A 4,408-nucleotide genomic window follows, 5' to 3' on the forward strand; every position below is an offset into this window, starting at 1 on the left:
CTTCTGGTCTTCAAAACCATGTTCTCCTACACTCTAATCCTGACTCATACTGAAACTTCCCTCAGTACCTGGGCCTTCCTTGCCTGCAACAGTTTATAACCCCCGTGGTCTTCTTCCTGTGGAATTTTCTTCTGTAAGGCCTGTCCTACTCCCGACTTCTCCCATTGGGGAGTTCCTCCTGGAGCCTCCATTTTGAGAAGGATCTGAAGTTGATTTATTTTCATTTTCCTCCAAGAGCTATTCCTGATTTCTTCTGAACTTCAAAACCATGCCCTCATGTCAGATGCCTTCATTTTGCTCCCCCACCCAAATGTAAGCTCCTTGAGAATAAGGTCTTTTGAGTGCTTATCTCAATGCCTGGCACATAATAAGAATTTTATAAATGCTTATTTCATTCCTTCTTTCTTGATCAAGGGTACAAAAGCTGACAAACAGAAGGGAGTTCTCTCCATCCTGTTTTATTTTCAACAGGTTAAAATCTATAGTTTTCATGCATTTTTGCTTTTTATACTCATCCTCCATTCAGTCAAAAAAAAATCTAAATCTGAAAGTAGGTCTGTGAATGGAGACTGTTGTACCCCAGGGTTATGTCTTAAATCCCCAAAGAAAGCAGATACTGAGAGTTTTTAAAAATTTGAACTGGTACAACAAAGTCAGCAATACGGGGAGCAAGTTAAAAATGAAAATAAAAGAGGCAGTCGTGGCAGGAAACAGTAACAATATAAAGTACTGCCAGGGACAAAAGAGGAATTCTATAGAGCTTCAAGGAAAAACTCCTCCCAAAAGTGCTTGGTAAGTCAAGGGTCTTTTTATCCAATCACAAAGGTCAGGGAACTACCAGATCAACAGACTAAACACTGTATCCATATAGACCAAGTATGAGCTTGAGCTAGATGCCAGCTTTCAACTCTTTATGTCCAATTAGGAAATCCTATTGATTTATAAAGGAATAGGACTTCATAACAAAACATGAAAAAATGTTAATATCCTTTCTTTTACTCTATATATTTTAGTGTTTGACTTATGGGCTATTTCTACTTGTTTCATTCTGTGTACATATGTGTGTTTTGTTTTCTATATTTAGCACGATCCTGTCAGAAAAGATGGTTGTATTCCAAAGGAATTATTTCATTTCACTCTCCATGGTGAAGCTATCATGGAGCTTGGAAATCCTAAACTTGTAGGCCTCCATGACCAGCATCTCACCCTTGTTAAAAATTTTGCAGTAGAATTAATGAATTCTTTCTCCATCTGCTGCTTGGTTTTCCCACTGATGAATGTTAGTTTCAGGGTGTACTTGTCATAAAATTGTTTAAGGGTGGAAGTGACTTGCCAAATGTTATCAGGGTCCATTACAGATGGATCTTTTTTATGTGCTATGAGAAAGATACTTTTCCCATCATAATAAAACAGGATATGACAAAGAAGAAAGGGACCCTTAGACACTGAAAAAAGTTCAGGCAATCTAAGATAAAAACCACAATGACAAAGAAAGAAGAGATGATATATATGAGAAAACAGTCATTAGTCAGATCAAAATTCTCCATGTAATTATAGTTTTGTAGAAGTACATTTTTGGCGGAATCACCCAAAGAATTTTCCACTGATAATCCATCCTGCCAGTCAGGATTTATAGGTTTCTCATTCTCAAATTTCCACTTCTTTCAAAAACCAGCACTTAATGCTATTGAATCAACCCATGGGCTAAATGTAGAAAAGCTAATGTCTCAAGTGCAATTGCACTGACTGCCATTTTGTTTCTCTCCTTCTCCTTTCTATCTAATCCCTCCCCTGGTTTTGCCCTTCAAATATTTAAAGACAGCCATAATGATCCCAAGTTTTCTCTTCTCTGAGCTAATCATCCCTATGTTCTTTAACTGATTAATAACAATGAGAATTGTTAATATTTTTATCACCTATTTCACCAGGTCATTGAGAAGAAAATATCTTATAAATCTTTAAGTTATTGTTAACTGTGTGGCCTTTACTGTTTAAAACCCAGGATTGTTATGAGAAAGATTCTTCTCAACCCTGTGTAAGTACAACATTAATATTCCTATTTGTTGTGATTTCAATTGAATAATTCAATACAAGAAGAATTTATTAAGCACCTACTATGTACAAGGTACTGTGCTAAATTGTTGGGAATACAAAGAAGAAAAAACAAAGACATTTGCCCTCAAAGAATTTACAGTCTAGTGAATGAAGATAAGGCATAATAGGAAGGTAAAAAGCAGGAGGAAAGGAAGCTACATAGACTTCAGATTATAGATCTAAAGATTTTAGAATCCAGTGAGAGGAGAGAAAGTAGAGGTGGTGGTTGTAGTGCTTGTGGGGATTCCCATCCTCAGCCTCCTTAGTATAATTGCACTAGATTGCTTATTTAATTCTTCTCACAACACCCCAGCCCATATCAAATCGAGCCATATTTTATTCCCAATAATTCTTTCTGGCACATTTGTTGCTGGAATCTTTTCTGACTTCTCTTTTATGAGTTGCACTCTGGTGGAATTTAGATCTTGAATCTCAGTCAACTTAGCCAATGTTTCCTTAAAGTCATAGGCTAATACCCTTACCAAGAGACTGAAAACAATAACAGGACCCCCCTCTGATGAGCAGGAGCTAATTTTTAAAGGTATTTTTTTTCTCATCTCAGTTCTAACAGATTTTGCATTAGGTCAATGGAACTAAGGGACTAGATTGCATGCCATTTCCTTAGCATTAATATGGGCTTCCTTCACACTCATCCAAAGGGATACCAGAGTACCTTATTGTATCCACTTGTGATGCAGGAATTCAAAAAAAGAGGGAGACAAAGCCAGACTAATCAGTCCAAGCTTTATTAGGAGATTTATTTGCTGAAATTCTGGTAATAACACTTTGCAAGGGACAGCAGACACTTGTGGTATAGGTCTGTATATTTGTTTTTAAGGTGTTTCTGTGTTTTACTGAAATTGTTGAAGGAGAGAGTGGGTTGAAACATGCAAGATGTGGTTGAAGCATCAGGATTTGTAAATATTAAAGCAAGATGGAGTTGATTGACTACAAGCTACACATCATTCTTTTTTTGGGGGGGAAGGGAAGGCAAGGCAATTGGGGTTAAGTGACTTGTCCAAGGTCACATGGCTATTGTGTTAAGTGTCTGAGGCTGGATTTGAACTCAGGTCCTCCTGATTCTAGGGCAGGTGCTCTATCACTGCACCACCTAGCTGCCCTGCTACACATCATTCTTAACCTAGCAAGAAGAATTATGCGTTTATTGCTCTTAATTACAACCATTATCTCTTTAACCCACAAGATTCCTAAGTGTAACTATGATCTGTTTAATCTACACATGAAATGCCTGGTACAGGGACTTCATCTTCCATGAAGTTCAAACCAAGAAGAAAGTAGAGAGGTAGCTAGAAAGTTCAGATCCCAGGACTCCATTTTTATTTTTATTAATTATATTCTTATTCCATTTTCAATAGGCCTCTGATAAAAGTTCTGCATGGATAAGATGAATTCTTACTATATTTATGCTTTGTGATCTATTTCACACATGGATAAAATTACTACTTTTTATAACTGAATAAATATATTAGGTTATGTGTTTATCTTTTGTAGACTCATTAAAACCATCTTTAGAACAAATGCAATGGCAGAGAGCAGTGATGATATATACTTCATCTTTTTTCCATATAATTTCATTCATTGAGTTTATATATTTTGATATCTTCTCTTTTCAAGCATTTTGGAAATCATGAATATCTGGTATGGCTACATTAATTAAAATGTTCTTAAATATTTCTGGTTCAATGTTATGTCTGAGCATTTCTGGGTAACAGTATTATCTATAATGATATTCCACTTCTAGTAGCTTATTAGATTTTAAAGGTTGTTTTAGGGTTTTTATTTACAACATTGGTATTTCTTTTCTGTTAGTTTATATATGATACCAAGCTTCTGACATATAATTCTAGCTTTCTGCTTTTGTCATTCTAGAGTCTAAATTTTTTCAACCCATAATAAATAATATACTTCACAGCTGCCTATGACTTCTTTGCAAAATTTATATCAACGTTTCTATAATTTCCAGAATCAGTGCCCTGATCCTGAATCTGTCATAAATATCTCCATTTCTATAAACAAATCTGAATGACTCAGATCTTTGTTTCTTTGTTGACATATTAATGTTATTATTAGTGTTCATGTGATTGTTTTCCGTGTTGTGCTTTTTGATTACACTCATGTGTCTTAATCATTCAAGGGCTCCATTATGGAGATAATGTACCTTTGTTTACATTTAACAGGTCCAAGATTATAATTCTATTGGCAGTCTTTATTATTGCTTTTCAGATGGGGTTCATTTGTTTGAAACTTTTTACTGTAAATTTTTAATATCTATATTGACTATTCTGAGTACTTC

General features: G+C 35.3%; 1 pseudogene; it reads right to left on the reverse strand.

Moving 5' to 3' along the window:
* Nucleotides 1-1,123: 1,123 nt before the first annotated feature.
* LOC138156018 (signal peptidase complex subunit 2-like) lies at nt 1,124-2,427 on the reverse strand (annotated as a pseudogene).
* Nucleotides 2,428-4,408: the final 1,981 nt, after the last annotated feature.

Source organism: Petaurus breviceps, unplaced genomic scaffold, assembly GCF_028583685.1.
Source record: "Petaurus breviceps papuanus isolate PSGF00001 unplaced genomic scaffold, PetGlider_PUasm1.0 98, whole genome shotgun sequence".
Lineage (NCBI taxonomy): Eukaryota > Metazoa > Chordata > Mammalia > Diprotodontia > Petauridae > Petaurus > Petaurus breviceps.